The sequence below is a fragment of the Caretta caretta genome, chromosome 5, assembly GCF_965140235.1.
Source record: "Caretta caretta isolate rCarCar2 chromosome 5, rCarCar1.hap1, whole genome shotgun sequence".
Lineage (NCBI taxonomy): Eukaryota > Metazoa > Chordata > Testudines > Cheloniidae > Caretta > Caretta caretta.
Window position 1 is genome coordinate 124,510,115 of NC_134210.1, and position 22,710 is coordinate 124,532,824.

A 22,710-nucleotide genomic window follows, 5' to 3' on the forward strand; every position below is an offset into this window, starting at 1 on the left:
GCGTAACTTAGATTGACTCCCCCCCCCCATTGTAGACCAGGACTAAGTTAGGAAAACCTTCAAATCTCTCAAGCAATTCATACACACCTGATGTCTAGAACATGTGCAGAATGCATAGATGTTTGCATGACTGCAGCCCCTTGGTTGCCCCTTAAAGGGGAAAGATGAAGTCACAGAAGATGAAGTTGAAGTGATATTATAGATATCATGAGTCATAATAAGATGTGCCATTAAAAAAAACACCAAAAACAACTTTGTTGATAAAATCTGTCAAGAAGCACAGTAAGTATAGTGACAGTAAATTAATACAACTTTGTAATATGTGTTATATTTTGATAACAGAAAGGTTGGCAAATCCATCATGTCTCAAGTTGCTGAAGTAGAAAAACTAGTTACCCTCACACCATTTATCATCACCTGCCTATCTGCTAACACCTTAAGCATCACACAAAACACTGCTCAGTGTGTAAATGTTCCTAATTTCACAGAAGGCAGCCAAGAACATTCTATTGCAAATATTTGGGAAGATAATGTAGCCATAGGTATTAGCAAACAGAAGTCTGAATATTCATCCTCTGACACCCCTCCCCACACACATTATTAAACTTGCACTATTTGGAGTGACAGTAGGTACTTCATCTATTCACGGCCACATAGTTGTACAGATTGAGAAAAAGTAGATCCATTCTTATTACTGTGAGTTTCTGCACCTTACAGAGAAAGGGGTTTATTCTGGAGTTATCTGATGGGCCAGCTTCTCAACAGACAAATCAGTGAAGACAATGAGAGCTCAAACTTCATGAATAATGAGCCAGTAGGCTAAATCTGGAGGTGATGTAAATGGTGAGAGTTACACGCAGCCAAATGAGTGCGAGAAGACACATTGTTTTACCATAGAATCATAGAATCATAGAATATAAGGGTTGGAAGGGACCCCAGAAGGTCATCTAGTCCAACCCCCTGCTCAAAGCAGGACCAATTCCCAGTTAAATCATCCCAGCCAGGGCTTTGTCGAGCCTGACCTTAAAAACCTCTAAGGAAGGAGATTCTACCACCTCCCTAGGTAACGCATTCCAGTGTTTCACCACCCTCATAGTGAAAAAGTTTTTCCTAATATCCAATCTAAACCTCCCCCACTGCAGCTTGAGACCATTACTCCTCGTTCTGTCATCTGATACCATTGAGAACAGTCTAGAGCCATCCTCTTTGGAACCCCCTTTCAGGTAGTTGAAAACAGCTATCAAATCCCCCCTCATTCTTCTCTTCTGCAGGCTAAACAATCCCAGCTCCCTCAGCCTCTCCTCATAACTCAGCTGTAATCCTGCCCTTCCTCCCTGCAGTATGTAAATTACATCAAGCCATATGCTTCTCCTTTAATGTACTACACTCATGTAATTCACACCATTATTTAAGGCCCCAGTTCAGAACACTTTACATGTGCTTAATTTTCAGTTAAAGTTAAAGACCATCCCAAATTCAGCGAAACATCTAATCCCATGCTTAATTTTAAACAGGTGCTTAAATCCCATTAAAGTCTCATGCCTAACTTTGAGGTCATGTTTATACTTACTGGGGATCGATGCTGCTGGGATCGATGCAGCTGGGGGGCGGGGGGGGGGAAGAGGGGCGATTTAGCGGGTCCAATGAAGACTTGCTAAATTGACCGCAGAGTGCTCTCCGGTCAACTCCGGTACACCAACAGAATGAAAAGATTAAGGTAAGTCGATGGGACATGCTCTCCTGTCAATGCAGCATGGTGTAGACACCACAGTAAGTTGACCTAAGCTATACCGACTTCAGCTACATTATTCACATAGCTGGAGTAGCGTCACTTAGGTCGATTTACCCCAGTAGTGTAGACAAGGCATTAATAACTTCTTTGCTGAATAGGGATGGCTTTAAGCACACCCCAACTTTACCTTTAAGGATTAGTCTAGCAGGAAAAATTGCCATAAATATTCAGTAACTTTGACTTATGGTTATATGCCCCCTTCATATTTACTTTGTGCAAGTGTCCTAAAGAATGAATGTTCTAAATCCTGGTGTACACTTTATAGTGCCATAGCTACATTGTTCAAGGGTGTGAAAAAGCCACATCTGCGAAAGCCAAAGCTATGCCAACCTAAGCCAGGTGATGGTGTGGCTAGATCAACAGAAAAAGGCTTCCATCGACCTTGCCACTGTCGCTGAGGGAGATGAAGGAAAAACCCTGTCACTGTGCTGCTGTAGCACCCATAATGTAGAGATGGCCTAAGAGGAATTTTGCAGATCCCTATAATAGACTCACTCCCTTTCACATTAAGCCAGTCTTTATAGTGTATCTAGGAAGAGGCTCTCAAGGTATTCATCTTCCAAGAATGCTAAATAATAAGCCCCATTATCATCCTCAGATACCTATAGAGGAATTATGGTGTCTGTGAGCTCTAATCTAGAATGAATATGATTATGGCATTCTGTACTCTTATCATTCTGAGAAGCAAAATAGAGTACCAGACAAAATGATTTCAACAACTGAATGCACTCAGCACCTCACAACAACTATCAGGATCAGACCTGTAATTAGTAGGCCTGAAAATGATGAGGTACGATGGCACAGAGATCACAAGTGTGACAATCTGGTCCTAGATCGATTATACATTTGTTCTTCTGCCCTTTGCAAGTACAGCTAGTCAGGAAATGGTTTTTCCATCCCACAAAAGTCTGAGATTTTGGAAATTTGTTGTGTGTCAGGACAAAGTAGAAATGTTGAGAATTTTTGCAAACCCAAATCCAAAAATAAGTAAATAAATGGTTCAGCTTAATCTAGACATTATCTTATAATCATTTTAAAATGTTTTGCTTCTACTTTGAAGATATAGAAATATTTTTGTATTATACTTAAATTTCTAAACATTTTGAACAAGAAAATTTGACTGGGAGATATGCCTACTACAAACAGTGAGCCTGAGAGATACAGTAGCCATGTGCCTAGATGGAAATACATCTTCACAGTCTAATCACGTTACAGACTGTGAGGGTAAGATTCTGAGCTGTGGCTCCCAAGGGCTGTCTATGACTTGTGGGGTAAGCCAGAATGCCCACAGATCATATAGTGCAGCCATGCCTAGGCACAACCCCTACACCTGCGCTTGAACTGGGCTACATAGAGGTGTCCATGATGGCCCAATACAATGCCTGCTCCAGGGGGATTCTCCTCCGGGTCCCTTCCAGCTCCTCTAAACCTTGAGAGTGAGGATAGGGAGTGGAATCTTAGGCCTGAGCTGCACATCAGAGCGACAAGGTGGTTCCAATATCTTTTACTGGATCAATTTCTGTTGGTGAAAGAGAAGTTTTCTAGCTACACAGAGCTCTTCTTCTCATCTGGAACAAAGTACTCAAGAGTGTCCTTCAGTCAAGCTAGCTACATCACTCAGGGCTGTGCAAAGCGTAATTACATTGTGCAGGGAGTCACATTGACCCAATCCCCACTGATGACAGAGGTAGGTTGACAGAAGAATTCTTCCTCAGTGTGCCTACTGCTGCTCATGGGGTGGATTTACTACAGCAACAGAAAAAAACCCATCCATCACTGTAACAAGTGTCTACACTACAGTGGCGTAGCTGCAGCTGTAGTGTAAACATATCTTTATATTGACTGTTCAATACTGCCGCACCTCTTAACATATATATGAGGTTTAAGCACAGTAGAAAAAACTTTGTAGATATTAACTGAAGAAAGTACATTTTCCAATGGATTTTTCAAATGAAACCAAGGCTCACTCAAATTTCATGCAAAGAATGAAGCAATTCCCTTCTAAGGAAGAAGCACAGGACTCCTACTCTATATGCATCACAGGTCATCCATTGCAGGCTCCTATTAGATTCTGGAAAAAATCATTGTTTAAATGGTTGTTTAAATCAAATGTAAACCCCGACAGACCAATATTCAACCTGAAAAAAGGGCTACTCAAAGATACACATGCTAATTACAATATATAAATCACTCTTTTCATATAATTAAGTGGTTGTAGAAAACAATCCCAAGCTGCCACATGAGTAGGTACATCATAAATCTGGATTATTAAAAAAGATTATAAATGCATAGATTTCCTAGGCATCTTGATTAACAGAGCTTTGTTAGCACCTCTATCCTTTCTCTGATATGATAAACTGCAAAATCATGACTGCAAAGATCTTGAAGCAGCATGTGTCACAGAAAGCAGTAGAATGCTAATTTAAGTGCCACAATTGGCAATTATATATTCAATATTTAGCAAACGGATGGGGTTGGTGAGAGATACAACTATATCGTATTCTTGAATACGGGGGTAAAAATGTAAAAGTGCTTATCAGTTTAGGATCTTTTAAAAGACTTTAGGCTCCAAAATAAGTGGTCTGATCTTCAAAAGTGCCAAGGACCCAACGGTTCCCATAAAACTCAATGGGAACTGCTGAAGGCTCGGTACTTTAGAAGTGTCAGGACACATATTCGGGTACCTAAATTGAATGCAGAGCTGGTAGAGATGCTTATAATTAAGGTTGCCCAACACTTCCCATTATACTAAGCCCCTGTTTTCAGCTGTTTTGTAACTGTGCCAAACTAACTGTTTGAGCTGAAGTTTTCCATGCTTGCTCTCTTCCTCAGGCTGAATTAATATGTTTCTGAGGCTGTCTACAGACAGTACAGACTTCTGCCGGCATAACTATGTCCGTCAGGGTGTCAAGAGGTGGGATTCCTGACTTGAGAAAACTATACCAGCAGAAGGCCCTAGTGTAGATGAAGTTATAGTAGTAAAACAGTGCTTTTGCTGGTACAGCTTGTTTTGCTTGATGGTAGTGGAATAAGTTGTACCAGTAAAAGCTCAAATCTGCAGTGAAAGTGTTCTTCAAGCAAACGACATATGCTGGGTAGTTGTCATTTGAGGCTACCATAACACAAAATATATGGCAGAATGCGGGTAAAACCATGGAGCAGGAGACATACAATTTCTGGGTCTCAATTCTCCTCCAAGGAGTTCAGTCACAAATTTAATTAACCATTAAAAAACAAACAAAAAAAACCCCAAGCATCAGGATGGAAGCATGTCCTCTGGAATGGTGGTTGAAGCATGAAGAGGCATATCTGGCACGTAAAATACCTTGTAATGCTGGCTACAAAAGTACCATGCGAACACCTGTTCTCACTTTCAGTTTCTGGAAGTGGGCATTCATGCTCCTCTCCTTCCGTCAGGAGGGCATATGGTAACATCCTTGTTTGTTTGTTCTTCTCATAAGTAACATCTCTGCTAGTTAACACCAAGGTCCATTGGGCCATCCTGGTATTTGATGCTTCTTTCCCCTGCAGTTTCCCTGTTAAAATATACTTCAGGGGAGAGTGAGGTGTGTGTATTATAATAGGGGCTGTGCCAGTAGTCAAAGCAAAAGCTTCAATGGCCCACACAGCAGCTACGCATTCTCTTTCACAGATCCCAAACGGCTGCTCCATAAGGGTTAATCTTCGAGACTCATATTCTACGGGTATTAACTTTCTGTCCGTTTCTTGTCGCAAAACTGCCACTAGACTTCGTTGGGTTGCTGCCAACTTAATCACAAACAGCTTGTTGATCTCTGGGAATTTCAATGCTGGAGCTTGCTTGTTTTAAATGACAGAAAGCTTTTTCTTGTTTGGGCCCCCACTCCCATTCTCCTTTCTTTTTTAGTAAACACCACAAGGGTCCAGTTATCGCAGCAAAATTCCAGATGCATTTCCTTAATTAAGCCCTCCTAACGTCACCCTCAATGCATGAGAATCCTCTGTCCTTGGTAAATTCATTAATGGTTTCACCTTTTGTTGATCTACCTGAATTCCTTGTTCCCCTAGGGTCACCCCCAAATAATTCACTCTCCTCTGCAGTAGTTGGGTTTTCTCTTTATTAGCCTTGAAACCCGTTTCCTGGATCAGTCTCAACACTTTTTTAGTCCGCTCAGTCACCTCCTCTTCAGCGTCCCCCCCACACTAATACGTCGTCTATATTGCCTCAACAAAAGGTACTCTGGGTCTCAATCCTTCTACCTGGCTTCCCCCTTTCATCATTTGCTGGCATGCTACACAGTGCTCCAGTGCATTCATAACTGTTAACGCCTCATTCTTCACTCCTTGGTTCACCAAATTAGTAGACATTGCTAATAAATTTCAGTCCAATCCTTCAAACACATCGTTCCAAAATCCCCTCTGATTCAAATCAACTGCCATCAAAGAATCAGCTGAGACATGTCTGGAGACCTCCGCCCTGGGATGAATCAATTGTATTTCTCCAGCCAATAATCCCAATATTATTATCCTTAACAGGTAACCTCTGGGTGAATCTCCAGGCTTCCTGTAATTTGCACTGGATAACACCTTCATGGGTCTTTGACTTCTCTCTTTTCCCAACAGCATAATAAATCATGGTATCAGCTGGTGTGCTTCTGGCTGCCTGTCCAAAGCATTTTTCACTCCATCTACTGCCTGTCTAATCTTGCCAGTGGTAGCTGCCCTGATTAACTGATAAGATTCACTTATATTTAAATTTTCTGTTCCTCCTAATTCTGCCCACTGTACCAGCCATGTAGCTAAATTGTTCATATTCACTGGGCCTAATGACTTTACCATCAACTGTAAGTCTGATGAACTCACAGGAATTATTTGGGTCTCCTCTGCCTGTATCTCCCCTGCTGCATCCTTAATGGTTGATCTCTGTTCTATCGCTGCTACAGACTTTTCTGGCTTTGGCTCTCCCGGCCAGTTTCTTATCTCTTCCCGCAACTTAGTATAAAGCCCCTCTCGAGGCTGGACAAATTCCCTTTTCTCTTGACCCCCTCGCAGATCCTCTCCATACCCAGGGCCGGCTCCAGGCACCAGTGTCCCAAGCAAGTGCTTGGGGCAGCAGTTCGAAAGGGGCAGCAGTTCCTCCGGCCACGGCGGCAATTCGACGGCAGCTTTTCTGTTCTGCCCGCCGCCGCAGCAAATTGGTGGCAGCTTCTTCCTTTTGCTGTCTGTGGCGGCAGTTTTTTTCATTGCTTGGGGCGGCAAAAATTGTGGAGCCAGCCTTGTGCATATCAGATATCATTGGAATCCAAATCCAAATCTCTCTCTTTTTGACACACAGCCAAACCTTGCAGCTACTCTATTTTCACTTGCTTTTTCAATGCTGCTAGAGTTTTCTGGCACCAACTGTCAGAAACGCTTGCAATCTCCTCTTCCTTTTCCTTAGTCAAATCTCGAATTAACTGTTTCATTCCTATCACTTGATGGTCTAATTTATCTTTGTCTGCTTTAATCTTTTCCCAGTCCATCATTCTTTTCTCCAATTCCCTATTTTGTTCACCCATTTGTTCTGAGTTTGCATTATCTGTGTCTGTCTCACTTCCCATTCCAGATTTTCCTAGCAAGTTTTAAAATTCTCTTGTAATGTTTGGTTTCAGAGTAGCAGCCGTGTTAGTCTGTATTCGCAAAAAGAAAAGGAGGACTTGTGGCACCTTAGAGACTAACACATTTATTTGAGCATAAGCTTTCGCGACCTACAGCTCACTTCATCGGATGCTGTAGCTCATGAAAGCTTATGCTCAAATAAATTTGTTAGTCTCTAAGGTGCCACAAGTCCTCCTTTTCTTCTTGTAATGTTTGTAACTCTGCACAGACTTCCCCCTTACATGCTATTGCCTTTTTTACAGTTTGCCACAACAGCCATACTATGGTCGTTTGCTCTTTACAGGCATTAGGCTTGTACAGCTGTACATATTTCTCAAACATGTTTTTTAAGGTGTCAAGTATTACTAAGTTTTATTAAGTATTCTTAAGTTTTTGGAGGGGGGTGAGGGGGTGAGAGAACCTGGATTTGTGCAGGAAATGGCCCACCTTGATTATCATGCACATTGTGTAGAGAGTTGTCACTTTGGATGGGCTATTACCAGCAGGAGAGTGAGTTTGTGTGTGGGGGGGTGGAGGGTGAGAAAACCTGGATTTGTGCTGGAAATGGCCCAACTTGATGATCACTTTAGATAAGCTATTACCAGCAGGACAGTGGGGTGGGAGGAGGTATTGTTTCATGATCTCTGTGTGTATATAAAGTCTGCTGCAGTTTCCACGGTATACATCCGATGAAGTGAGCTGTAGCTCACGAAAGCTCATGCTCAAATAAATTGGTTAGTTTCTAAGGTGCCACAAGTACTCCTTTTCTTTTTAAGTATTACATCAGGTTCCACTGCACCTTTCATCCAAGGGCATGTCCCCGATGTAATAATCTCCTTCTCTAACAGAGAAGGGGCTTTAACTTTAGTCCACTGGGGTGCCTCTTCCACCCCTTTACTTCTCTTCTTAAACAGTGTTTTAAACATTATTAAACTAACACCACGTGGTATCTTCCCATGCGTTGTTTTTTTCTTCACAAATAAGGAGTCACCTTTATTAGTCTTAAATAAGGACTCCCCCAACACTATAAGACCTCATCTTGAAATCTGGCACTCCTTAATATCTCTCCCCCATCCGCATTCTCCACCACTTGTTAGACACGCAATAGAGGTCTCCCTATGGGATAGGGAGCAAGCAGATACCGGAAAGAATGTTGGTACTCTAAATGCTCATTATTGATTACAAAACAAACGTTACTCACTCCATAAGCACACTCTACACATACTATACCAGAGTCCAAAGGTCAGAATGTTCCTGATGGCCAGTTGAGGTTCCTTCCATCAGGATAAGATCATAAGATGCGGGGAGATGGCAAAACCACATCTATATCCACATGGGACTCTGGAACAATAAACGACTCCAATTTGAAGAAATCATAGGCATCCATTTATAGTCCATTCCGTCGCATCATCAGTTCTTTGCCTTTGTTTACTAGGCCTTCTATCCACACAATTCCAAAGAGACAATCCTGGGTGGGCCACCATGATCCAAGGCATGCCATTTCCTCCAATTCTTATACAATTTTGTATCAGTCCAGCTGGTGTTATTTCCTTTTCTGATGATTTTCTGTATTTTTCTCAGAACATAAGATTGTTTTTGCACAAAGAGTTCTAGTAGTCCTGGACCTTAAGTCCTTGCTTCGGTTGTTAACTTGCAACACATGCATTCATGTCAAGCACGCATCATTCATACCAGACCTGAATGACCTATAACATATTACATAGATATATGAATCACAATGTGTGTGCGTGTGTATATATATATATCCCAACAGAAAAACATCCAAAAATATTTAATAAATTTCAATTGGTATTCTGTTTACCAGTGCACTTAAAACTGTGATTACTCACCATTAATTTTTTTAGTTAATAGCATGAGTTAACTGCAATTAATTGACAGACCTAAATCAATGGCTGGAAGACTAGTGTGATATTTATATCTCCTGCACTTGCAAAGTCACTAGGCTAATTTATTTGTATGTTGGCAGTTGCCTGCCTCCTAAAGAAGAGCGATGAGGCCATAGTAAGCAATCAGAGCTGTGAAGTACACAGAAATCAGTTAGCAGAAGTGGCAAGACTAGAGCTCATGGTCTCCAGGCTCCCATTTAATGTTCCGTCCCTTAAGCTACAAGGTGTTTGTGGGGGAGGATTCCTTCAACTAACCTAATGCATGAGATTTTTGCACAGATGTCTCACTCTATAGTCACCTTTTGTAATAAAATTTAAACAAGCAGCATCTGAGCTTCCCAAAGAGTCTGGGTGGGATACTGTGAAGCTTAGTCTTGTTATGCACAGCCAGTTGGAACTGGACACAGACTAAAGCACAGTTCCTGCAGGCACCTCATGCCCTGAGTGATCATTGAACCCCACTGTGTGTTGCCTACCAAAATCAGACTTCAAAACTTGTTTACCGTCCTCCACTCCCCATTCCCCAAAGCCACGTGACCCCTTCAATCAATTATAAATAGTCCTAATTGTTGGCGGTGGTCCAGCTCCCTCCTCCCTCTCAGTTCCCAGACACAGTTTATCAGAAAATAACAGTCCAGAGTCCAGTCTACAGGCAATTTGATGGGTTTATTGGGGCTAAACAAGCAAGCATATTCCGAAGCCTTTCACACCAGTTTGGCTTATCTCTATACGTTGATAGATTTTTCCTCTTCCCCTCCCCCAGCTATTGTTGTATACGCCGATAGAACCCTCTTCTCCTGACCCCTAGCGCCGCACACCAACAGAGCTCCCTCTTCTCCTCCCTCTTCTTGGCAAACTTAATTATACTCGAAGTGCCCCTCCCAATACCTGGTCATGTTCCGTTCGGGGGTTCTTGAGTCTGGGGTCGATAAGGCCCACCTCTTTTGTACCTGATGGAAGAGGTAAGGAGTGGGGTTGCTTTTCGCCATGGTCACTTTCTTGCAGAATTTGCTTCTCCGCCTTACACCCTCCCCTCCCCTCCAGCTGCTTGGTTACCATAGCAAGCCTTTGCTCAATTAGCCCCTTATCTTCAAGGCTACCACCTGGGGATGGAGTACAGGGGTGTGGATGCAGCCTTGTGGTTTCACTTACATTTTCTTACTTGCTTATTTAGCTTGTTTAAACTAACAGCAAGGCCAGAAGCAAGATTAGTATGGTTTAGTCTCTACCCTATTTACTTCACATTCTCCTAACACTAATAAGGTTACTTGTTACCACTAAAGAGCTCCTGAATATATTCTTCTGGGCAAGTTTGAGTCTCTTGCCCAGATGTTCATGTAAAAAATATGGTGGATTTGCTGTACGCAAGCCTGAACCTTCATGAAATTGTATAAACAATGAGGAATCCTTGTGGCTCCTTATACACTAACAAATGGATTTGGGCACAAGCTTTCATGGGCTAAAACCCACTTCATCAGATGCATGGAGTGGAAAATACAGAGGCAGGTATAAATACACAGCACATGAAAAGATAGGAGTTGCCTTACCGAGTCAGGGGTCAGTGCTAACGAGCCAATTCAATTAAGGTGGAAGTGGGCTATTCTCAACAGTTGACAAGAAGGGGTGAATACCAAGGGAGGAAAAATTACTTTTGTAGTGCTAATGAGTTGTGTATTTATATCTGCCTCTGTATTTTCCACTCCATGCATCTGATGAAGTGGGTTTTAGCCCACAAAAGCTTATGCCCAAATACATTTGTTAGTCTCTAAGATGCCACAAGGACTCCTCATTGTTTTTGCTGATACAGACTACATGGCTACCACTCTGAAACATGAAACTGTATGAGACACATGAGAAAAGGGCTGGATAATACTGATGATATTCTGTATAGAAGTAGACAGTTTCAAATCTACCTTGGAGAGAAATCTCTTACATGTTATCCTTTGACACTTGCTCAGCTCAGTTGATTTCAATACTTTTGTTAGTTTCACTAACTTAAAAAGAAAATGAAAGCCTGGGGGACAGCATGGCTCAGGGAATTCATAAAGGGATTATGGAGTCCTTTGTTTCTTAGTCACTAACTCGTAATATCTGAGCAAATAATCTTTAGAGAATAACTCACTCCGTAGATTTTGGGCTCCCCCGCCCCGGTGAATTTTGCATGAGCAGTTAATAGTTTTCTTACATATACTTGCTGTTCATTAGGATTTACTGAATACTTTCAGTAAATATTTCAAGGTCTGTGGGTAAGCAGATATCTGTGACTAGTCACCATACAAAACCGAAAATATATTGGTTGATTTGGATTGAGCATATAGGTCACATGTTGTTGTTTCTGTTCCTTCAATGGATAGACTCATTCTCCATCTTGAGGAGCTCAAAGTTTGCTTTCCCACCAGTAGAGCCTAACAGCATTTGCTTCAGGTTCATTGTTCCCATGAATAATCCTGACAGCAAATGCCTTTGCTTTCACAGTCATGGAAAGGCACAGATGGGGCATTACTATAACAGAAACATTCATTGTTACATTTTTGTTGAGCTATTCACACAGTGCCACTGCAGGACAGCAGTGAAATTTACAACCCAATGGCTGCACAGTGGTCTTTGGAATGAATCTGTGGTCTCAATACAGTTCCTAGCAAACAGGATCTCAGAGCACAAACCAAGTGTCACGTTAGGCACTGAAGATTTCTCACTCTGTCCCTGCCTGCTGCCACTTCTATCTCTGCTCTCAGTCATTTCCTTCTACTTCTCCTCTCTTTCTTTGTTCTCTGACCGCACTGCTATGCCTTTTCTTCCCACTTTTGCCCTTTTACATTCCATTATGCGGTCATAATGTGTGTTCATTTGTCAAGCAACCTTTCTTCCTGGCCTTCCTTAAAAACTCACCTCTTCAAGAGATTTTCCTACCTATTCCTATTCAATAGTCCACAAACCCTCCCGCTCTGGATCTCTTGCCCTGGGTGTAAATAAGATGAGGCTACAAACACTTAGGTGAGGAAGTCTCTCTTTCTGTGGACTAGACTGTGTCTCAGCCTACACAACTGTGCAGCTTGTGGGGTGGTTTTGGGCAGGGAGTCGAAGGAATCTTCACTCCGTTCCCTCGAACAGGCCAACGTACGCAGCTGACCCAGTGCACTGCTACTAATAAGGGCCAGTACCATTCTCTGGGACAAAGGAATACCTCTGAGAGCATGTCTACACAACAGTAGCAGTGAGGTCATGGAAGCACAGACTGTAAAAGCCCACCTGGGACCCTGGGTAATTACTTGAGTGGCTTGCCCATGCTACTGCAATATCACTGCTATTGTTATACTAGATCAAAACTACCTAGGGTAGGTCTAAATGTGCTGCAGTCACACCTTTGATTGCAGTAGCCACATAGCCTTAGACACAACTCCTTCCCCATGTAGCTTGTAGGGCAGTGCAGCTGCATACATATAAAATTAATTTTCCCACAGGGCTCATTGTTAAACCATACTTATAGCCCTATCTGTCTGATTGTTACACAGAATTATTACCGAGTATGGAGTCTGAACTAAACAAATTAATGACCTGTGGCTCTAAGAGTACCCCAATTTTAGAAGGCAAAGGGCTCCTTACTATGTAACAGAATCTCAGCGGACTTGACCAGTTTAAAAACACCTCACACACTGTGGTCATGATATTTATGTAATTATCATTTGAAAACCAACAACATGCTGGTCATCAGTATCACCATTTAATGTATGTAAACACGGCATGTGCAATTATGGACACTCTCTGATACTATGTTTTGGAGTCTGTAGACAAAGAAGGGAAAACAGTTTTCTTCTTAAACAAAGGAATGCATATTTTATTGTAGGACCAGCTCAATCACAGAGGACAATGAAAAGTACATTTACATACAAGGTAAACAAATGTGGGAAATGACCGCTTAACAATTACAACAGGGGATAGAGTCTACACACCCAGAAAGTCTCCCCGGCTCTTGAAACAGAGACAATTAACTTTGGTGTAATATAATGGGGGAAAGAGACATTTGAGTCATCCATCATCTGGATGAACAAAGAAGGCAGTGCTTTATATCTATTAAAGATGGGTCAGCCTGCTCAAACAGGATGGAGAATGCTGAAAACTTGTGGCAAGTAAGAAACTGTGTTAGGCAAAGTTATATCTTGCTAGAATTAAAGTTCTAGGCACTAGAAAGTGTGTTTCTGTTTTGTTTGTAACCATTTCATATCTTTCACTCTTGCTTGTCGTCACTTAAACTTATTCTTAGCTTTTTGGAGGCAGGGAAGTTGGTGCTATCTCTGTGAGTGTCCAGTAAGAGGGACACTCTGGAAGGGATGATGGGATCAAGGAGTACTGGGTTAGTGGAAGCTAAGGGTGAGACCTTTGGACTGTGGGCATGCTGCTTCGGTCAGGGCTCTGAGCCAAAAGTTGCACAGCCTAAGGGCATGCAGGGTTACTGGGCAGGTGGTGACAGAACCCCTTACTGGTCTGGGTGAACCCCCAAAGCATCAAATGGCCATTACATGTGAGAAGAACAAAAGAAAATGTATTTTATTACATACCTATATATTTTACTGTTGCTTAGCCATTGATGAGCTGATTCTTTTCACTTTTAAGTGACATTTTCCTTATCTTTCCATCCCCCCCCCCATTTTTTTTTTTTTTAAACACTCACAATTACTCTCTCTCACTCATCTCTGCTAACAGCTCTTTGGTGCTACTGCCATTGCGAGATGAATTTTTTTTTTTAAATGCAGCATAATGAGCTTCCCTCCATGCAAATAGTGTTATCTTTCCTCTAAATTGCTTTGCCATGTGCCGCCTCTGCTACTAAAATGGCACTTCAGTTTCTTTGTTGTTCAGTCATCATCCAACTCCAACGTAACGCCATGTTGCCCGAGAGACCAGTGATGGAGAGAGAAATGTGATCCAAGCCAATTAAGAGGAAAAAAAATAAAGCAATTCAGAAAGAGTAATATCAAGCGAGTATCATGTCCATTTCTCTTCTGCAACGTCCCCTCGTTCCCATATTGTAACATGTACATACAATTACAGCATCGTCTTGATGGCCTGCAATGTAGTGCCGGTATCAGCTATGTTATTGTTCAAACTTCATGTTGAAATTCACAAGACACTGTTAAACTTAAGTGAAAGCTCTTCTAGAAACTGCTGATCATGTAGGGGAAAAGTTGCTAACGTTGGGTTTTTTCCTTTTTCATAAAGAATAGAAAAACATGCTTTGATTGAAACTAAAAGCACCTGGATTTCAGCTGTCTCTAATCTCTACATCTGAATCCCAAACTTTGAGTTCAGAAAAAGTTTATGTAATAATTTCCCTTCTCACCCTGCCTTCCCCACTCAGCTGTACATACAGACTCAAACAATCTCTCTTTCCTTAATGTTAAGCACATGCTAAAATACATTCCTGAACTTGGACCTTAGTTCATTGTTTAAAATGAGCCAGATTGCTGTAAATTATATGTTTCAAATTAGATACCTGGATTTTTTACTGAAACATGTCTTCACAAAATGTTTACCAAAATGCATTATTCTTGTTGTACACCTTATAATTAGTCATTTTTATTACTTTAGAAGTCATTCAGTTATAACCTTTTGTGATAAATGAAGGGAGAGGGTAGCTCCCTTTTATGGACACCCAACCAGCCAGTTAGCTGTAAAATCCCTCTTGGTAACTGTTCGCTTGCTTTACCTATAAAGGGTTAAAAGTCCCCCGGCTAAAGAAAAGGAAGTGGGCACCTGACCAAAAGAGCCAAAGGGGAGGTAGAACTTTTTAAAACTGGGAAAGAAACTTTCCCTCTGTCTGTTGTTCTCTCTGGGCTGCAGGGACACGGAGCAGCAATGCTATAAGCAGGAATGCTGTGTAAGGTTTGAACCAGGTATGAAAAAAAATTATCTTCCATACCTAGAAGGAATTATTGGGACAGGGAATGTTTAGACAGACATGATCAGGTTTATTTCTTTATTTTGGCTTGTGGCTCTCCTCTGTGCTAACCCCAGATGCTTTTGTTTACTTGTAATCTTTAAGCTGAACTCCCAAAGAAAGCTATTTTGGGTGCTTAATTTTTGGAATTGCTCTTTTAAAATCTAGCAAAAGCCTAAGTTTCAGATGTATTTTCTTCCTTTTTGTATTTAATAAAATTTACCTTTTTTAAGAACAGGATTGGATTTTTGGTGTCCTAAGAGGTTTGTGCATATGTTGTTTAATTAACTGGTGGCAACCGCTAATTTCCTTTGTTTTCTTTCTCAGCTCTTCCCCAGAGGGGGGTGAAAGGGATTGAGGGTACCCCACAGGGAGAAATTCCCAAGTGCACCTTCCTGGGTTCAAAGGTAGGTTTTTTCCCGCATTTCGGTGGTGGCAGCATTTACCAAGCCAAGGTGAGAAAAGCTGTAACCTTGGAAGTGTAATACAAGTCTGGAGTGGCAAGTATTAATTTTAAAATCCTTGCGGGCCCCCACCTTCTGCACTTGAAGTGCCAGAGTGGGGATTCAGCCTTGACACCATTGCAATCAAGAATCTTGTTGGACAGCCTGACTTCACGTTCCCCATGACAATTAGTAATCTCGGTTTATAAAATCCACCATCTACTAAAGGTTTTTTCACCCAAGGTGGCTGCAAAAACATCTTTCTAAAATGACAAATATGTAGGAGTAAGCAGATGAATTTATACATAGAAAGGCTTGATTTTTTAAAATAGGATGCATAAAACTTTTCTTAAACAATATAAAAGTTTCAGTTAAGGTTTGATCTATACAATTTAATACCAACATCCCCCGCACACTTGCATTCAATATATTACATTACAGCAAGATGAATCATGGCTGATGGTTTGAAAAAATGTAACAAAGTGTACTGCTTAATGCAGAGGACTGTGACCTTTTCTAGAGTGAAAGCTTTATTGTTCATATGCTAGCACTGCAGGTGGCAATCACAACACATTCAAAGAATAATCTATGAAGGCACACAAGTAGGAAGCTCCAATGTACATATGCTTATGTACCCTGGCTGAGGATTTGGCTCTACATTCAAATGCATGCATAAGAAAGAAGGGGTGGGCGTGCTAGGTAAAATAAGATACTAACAGTCTCATTAATGTTTCTTCTGAAATTGTTTTGGTGAATTTGCTTTCTCCATGCTTTTGGAATGAGTTTTACAACAGGGGGTTTAGAAGAGTTGATTGTATGGAATGCTATATTGGAAATAGTTTGAATTACTCTTTTTGCAAAATAACAAAGCCCATTCAATGCTTGAGTTACAACAAGAATGTCAGCTCCTACCATAAGAGCTTATGAAAAAACACAATTTACAAAGCCAATGTGAATGCAGAATTTATCATTGTGTATTATTAACCCATTGTTCTAAGTCACTGAGATTTATGCATGAAAAGCACTCTGAATCTGCTAGACATTATTGTACAAAGAAATTCATTCATTACTACTACATTCTGCCATCTTCTTCTGAACAATGAAATTACGATCTATCTTTCAGTATTTTTATTATCCTAGCACCTAAAGGCCCCCACTGAGATCAGTCCCCCATTCTGCTGGGTACATATATATAGGGCTGGTCCATACTTAAGTGAGATTGACTTAACTACGTTGCTAAGGGGTGTGAAAAGTTTCACGCCGAGTGCCATGGTTAGGTTGACCTAACCCGCAGTGTACACAGAGCTAGGTCAATGGAAGAATTCTTCCGTTGACCTAGCTACCACCTCTTGGAGAGCTGGATTATGTACAGCAAGGGAAAACTGCTTCAGTCAATGTAGGAAACGTCTGCACTATGGCTCCACAGCGGCCATGGCATAGCTATGCCACGGTAATGTGGACATACCACAGTAAGAGCTCTGCCCGCCAAGAAAGGGGTGAGGATGATCATCCTTGTCTTCTCCAGTTTTACAGTTGGGGAACTGATGCACAGTCAGAAAGATTAAGTAACTTGTGCAAGATCACATCAGGAGTCTGTCAGAACAAGGAACTGAACCCTCATCTCCTTTGCCCAAATACAGAGCCTTAATCCCAAGGCCATCACTCTACTTCACATAGTCTCTTGCTTAGTTATGTTCCTCCTTATGATGTTCTCCATGCTTTAATTCTGAAAGTCTCAATTCTGTGTAACTCTTTGCAAGAGGAAAACGTGTTAATTCTCATGTTAACTAGCTGCCACTCCAAATCACTCAGAATCTAATGTAATGGTACAGTGGACCTAAACATGGTGTCTAAAAGCCCAAACCCTTCAGTGATCTATAGGAGACACACAACTTATTGAAAAGAAGGGAGTATTTTGTATTTAATGTGTTCTTTTAATATGAATGATAGCAAGTCTTATTAAAGCCCATAGTGCAAAGACGCATCAGACAGTAAGGATTTAAATGGATGAGCCCTGTACACTGCATGCAGCCTTTAAAACAGTGACATTTCTTCCCTAGTAAATTCACATGCTTTAACCTTCTGTGGTGCTTGTAACTTATTGATTCAGGACTTGTGATTTTCAAAGCACGCAGGCATACAGCATTCTAACCTTGGTTTCCCATACTCTCTGGGCACATCTCTAGCCAAAACTTTGGGGGGGGGGAGGAGGGAAATGCACTTCAAGACCTTGATATGCTATCTCTAGACATTCAAATCACTTCAGCTAAATCCTTACAAACTGGCACATGCTCATCACTTCTTCAATGCACTCAATAAAGAGAGCTAGTGTGATTTGTTATATCTATAATCCTCCTTTCCCCACCAACCTCTGCTGTCAGACTCAACCGCGAGGGTGTTTTCACTCAAGTTTTCAAATTACACACAGCCCTGTTAGATGAACCTCTTCCTTCTGCACTTATGGTGAGATAACTAAGGCTAAATCATAACCATTCCTCCCTTCGCAGCGTGGGCTTTCAAGGGCCCTGTAGCACCTGTGAAGGGTCAGAGAACAACATGGAGAATAGAGGTAGTTCCTTATAAACATTGGGTGTACAGCAACTGTACACACTCCCAAACTCACTTGCTTCCTAAGTGCAGAAATGAGAACTCCGTCCAACCTGCCAGAGATCTTGGTACTGAATCTGGGTAAAACATTGTGGACAAAATATTTTGCTGAAATATGCAGATTCAGGTCAGTTGAAATATTTCAGGAATGCGTGTCAATTTTATCAAATAGTTTTGGTCAAGCTAAAAATGAATCAGAAAAAAATGAAATGGTCAATTTTAGAGAGAGAAGATGGGTGAGGTAATATCTTATTGGACCAGCTTCTGTTGGTGAAAGATGCAAGCTTTCGAGCTTACACAGAGCTCTTCCTCAGGTCTTAGAAAGAAACAAAGCTCTGTGTTCTGTTCATTCCCTCTGGGGCACCTGGCACTGGCCGCTGCTGGAAGACAGGATACTGGGCTAGATGGACCTTTGGTCTGACCAATCGGGCCATTTTTATGTTCTTATGTGTGAGCACGAAAGCTTGTCTCTCATCAACAGAAGTTGGTGGTCCAATAAAAATACTACCCCACCCACCTTGTATCTCTAATATCCTGGAACTGACACAGCTACAACATTGTTTACATGTTCAATTTTAATATTTTCAAACCAAAAAGTTTTAAAGTGACTTCTCATTTCAGAATTTCCTTCATTTTTATTATACAAATAAAAAGTAAAAACCCGCAATCAGAATGAAATGTTTAGTTTGATCCCAAACAATTTATTTTCCTGACTTTTTGGAACTTGCAATGATTCAAAAAAGAAATCACTCATTAGCCTAACTGTACTTGACACTACCCATTTAAGGAATGTGCACAGATCCCTTTGCCCCCTGGATGCACTGAGCCCAGCCAGCCTTAAAACTGATCCCTTCCCTGCAGAGCCCTGAGATTTCAGCAGGGTTGAAGAGGAATGTGGTTTTCAAATTCTGCAGTTCCCCAAAACACTGCCACCAGAAGAGGGAGTAATAGGAAAATTCTGCAAGGGGAAAACTTTGTGATTTCTTTCCTTCCTGTGGCTTTTTCCAACAGAGGGGTGTATTCTAGTCCCTGAGGAAGAAACCTACCATTCCCAGTGAAACCATGACTGGGCTCCTACAAAGCAGCCATTTTAGACTGAATTCTACTCCAAATAGTGTATATTATAGGTATGTCTTGCTCCTGTGGTCTAGAAATTGACCATGATGAGCAAAAAAACCCCAAACTACTGCAGATTTCAGATTTCCCCATTATTTTAAAGTGTATTGGTCCATCCTATGGATGGATTCCTCACTCCCACGCTCACCCCAACACCAACACATGCACTCAGCTCAGAAACATTTTGTTTCAAGTTGTCTTGAAAGTTTTCATTTGGATTTTGGGAATTTTGACAAGAAGGGGGTGAATACCAAGGGAGGAAAAAAATCACTTTTGCAGTGCTAATGAGCTATGTATTTATACTTGCCTCTGTATTTTCCACTCCATGCATCTGAGGAAGTGGGTTTTAGCCCATGAAAGCTTATGCCCAAATAAGCAAAGGAGGATTAGATTCACAAAGCAGGGGGAGGGAGAGGACCCCCTTTATTACCACTGCTCTAAGGGTATGTTCCTCTCCTGGGATGTGAGATACCCAGGTTTAGGGACCCAGTCTCTTTGGTGGTCACTAAGAATGCCTACTTGATCAGGCCTAATGAAAGTGGGGTGATGCCTAGTTTGAGGTCCAGTTGGGGTTTAGGCACCTAGACTGAGGCAGCTTGTGCAGAAGCAAAGGGCAATTATTTAGGTTGCTAGGGACTTTTGGCTCCTACAGGATTAGGTGGCAGCTGAGAAGCGTTTTGAGGTTTGAAGATCTAAATTCTGGAGTTAAGCATCTACCTACCACTTTAGGTGCCTAAATCCCTTTGTGGCTCTAGCCCAAACTTTTGAACCTCTTGCACCAATTACTAGAAGTCCATTTCACCCTATAACTGTGAAACTGATCCATTATTGACTGGCTATGTGGCTTTGGCCAAATCACTTATCCCAGGGATGCTGTGTGAATTAATTAGCTATTATTTGAACATAGGAAATGCTATACATACTAACAAATAAAATAATGTCAAAGATAGATAAAATGCCAAGTTTCCACAATTCTGATGTCTCACCTTTAGTCAGAAAGTTAGTCACTTTCTAGTTAGAAAGCGTGATGGGACATAGGTGGCTTCCACTACCTACAGGTTTATCATTGCTTGTTTGGTCTACTGCAACAGTGGGCTTTGTTTTTCCACCACTCTGTTCTGTGGGGAAAGAATAAATGCAGACCTATTATACTGGTTTGCTTACACTGGAAACAATAGGTACTGAGCACTCTACATATTGCTACTACATAGCTTTTGCCACCACTGAGCGTAAGTGGCCTTTCAGTACAGACGGAAGGGTCGGTAGTGCTTTCATTTAAGGAAATGTAAACGATAATGGTACTAATACACAGATTGGCATTAGACACTCATGCATTACTATGCATGTACACTCCCCACCCCTGTGCTATTTTGCTGGACAGTTGCCAAGCAACCGTAGCATTGGAGTGCATATCTCAATCCTGGGGGCATGAAGGCTTAAATGCTACAATGATGGGCACAATATAGGAATCTTGATACACAGATAGAAGCGATATCCATACTAGTGGCTGCAAATATTGATTTCCAGTAATCTCATTATTGCTGAAAAACAATTTCCAAGTTTTATTTCAGATTTGAAATCCCCAGTCTGCACTGATTTCTAAAATTAAAGACATTTCCCTAAATTCTGGCTAACTGCAACTGTATATTTAATCTCGGCTTCTCCAAAATGAACTAAAAGTTAACACCTAATTTCCAATGTGGCAAGTCTAAAATGATACTGCTTCATGATCAGCTACATCCAATCACTTATGTTTATTAAAATAGAAGACAAACACTAAGACCACATTAAACTAACCAATCTTGCTCAGCCCAGTAGCTCGTGTTTCAGAGGAAGCCTTCCCACAATACACCAATCCCATTATTATTAGACACCATGTAAAAATGTTACCTGTGAGACAGTTCTCCAACAGTCTCTCTCTTCCTCATGCCTCACTCTCCCCTTCATTTCCTTACCACAAGCCCCTACTAGAAAGCCGTTGGCATAAGTGGTTAAGGAAATATAATGTGATATTTGGAATGTAATTTGCAAGAGGAACACCTAAGATATTTCCAGATGAATATTAGTTATGATTTGAAATGGAGCATCTGGCTCAACCTGAGAAATCTTCACAAACTTGTGTACCTCTTCTGAAGGATTTGAATAAAGTTTTAGGTGATGAAAGTTAAAAAAAAGCACATTTTCAACTATGGCAGATGCAGATGTACTGTGTGCTGTGGGAGAGAAAGTCATGCTTTCCAAATATCCAGTTCGAAGTTCAGTATTTAAGAATTTGTATATCTAAACATCTATCGCTTCTCTGGGACTTGAATTAAGTAGCTTATTCAAAAGGACTTTGGGAGACACACAGATCCATGACTGTTCCATTGAATACATACATCCCTTAAGCTTATAAATTAAAGGCAGCCTTCCCCGAATAGGGAAAGCCAGCCCATCTTTACAGACCATGTACACAAAAGCACATAAGCTCACAGTTAAGTGTTTTTCTGAGTCAGGGTCTACAATCTCAAGTGCAGGTCATACTAAATAAGAAGTTCTCTTATAAATGAATCTGTGGTTATTCTAAACATAATGGACCAGGTTCTTAGCTATTGTAAATTGGTCTGAGTTGCACCAGCTGAAGATCTGCTCTGATACTTTGGTTTTCACAGACATTCTAGGAGAAGAATAATATTTCTGGTGGAACATATTTCTATTCTACAGAAATATTCTGGGTATTATTATAATTTCATTAAGCCCAGCTATCAATAACTATATAAGCCAGCTAATGTGCATTTACCCTAATGTCAGAACAGCATAAATACTCGTGATTTTCAACAAACAATTCTATTAAGGATACTTCACCATGGTTTATTAAGTCGGTTGCTTCCCTCTTCTGTGATAATTTTAAATACTATTTTAAAAGAACTTATTTTTATATTCTACAATGATGACTGAAATTACATTTTCTTCATGCTGAAAGCATTTAAAGATGATCATTAGATACAAAATTGCTTTATTCTGCTTCATTATACAAATGAACTTAGTGCTTTTAGCAAACTTTCATGCAGTTTATGAACAAAATAATTACACAAAATATTCTTCACTTGACAAACTCCAAAAAGTCTTTGGTGTTTTCTGTTACCCAAGGCACCATGGGAAGCAAGTGTGTAATAACTACTGAGTTAATAGCTAATGTGACAGATTCCGTTAAGTTATCGTCTTTCTGCCCTCCCTTGGAGCTTTGCCCCAGTTAGCAATGTAGCCCAAAGCTTATTAGCGGGATTTTAAAAATGTGGGCTGTGTTGGGCTGAC

General features: G+C 41.0%; 1 long non-coding RNA gene across 3 annotated transcripts in view; it reads left to right on the forward strand.

Moving 5' to 3' along the window:
* Positions 1-15,091: 15,091 nt before the first annotated feature.
* The window catches only part of LOC142072052 (uncharacterized), a 32,700-nt gene continuing 25,081 nt past the window's right edge, over positions 15,092-22,710 (forward strand). For all 3 annotated transcript variants that reach the window (XR_012668324.1, XR_012668323.1, XR_012668325.1), the window contains exons 1-2: positions 15,092-15,206; positions 15,578-15,657. This is a non-coding gene — a long non-coding RNA (uncharacterized LOC142072052). The remainder of the gene's footprint in view (positions 15,207-15,577; positions 15,658-22,710) is intronic.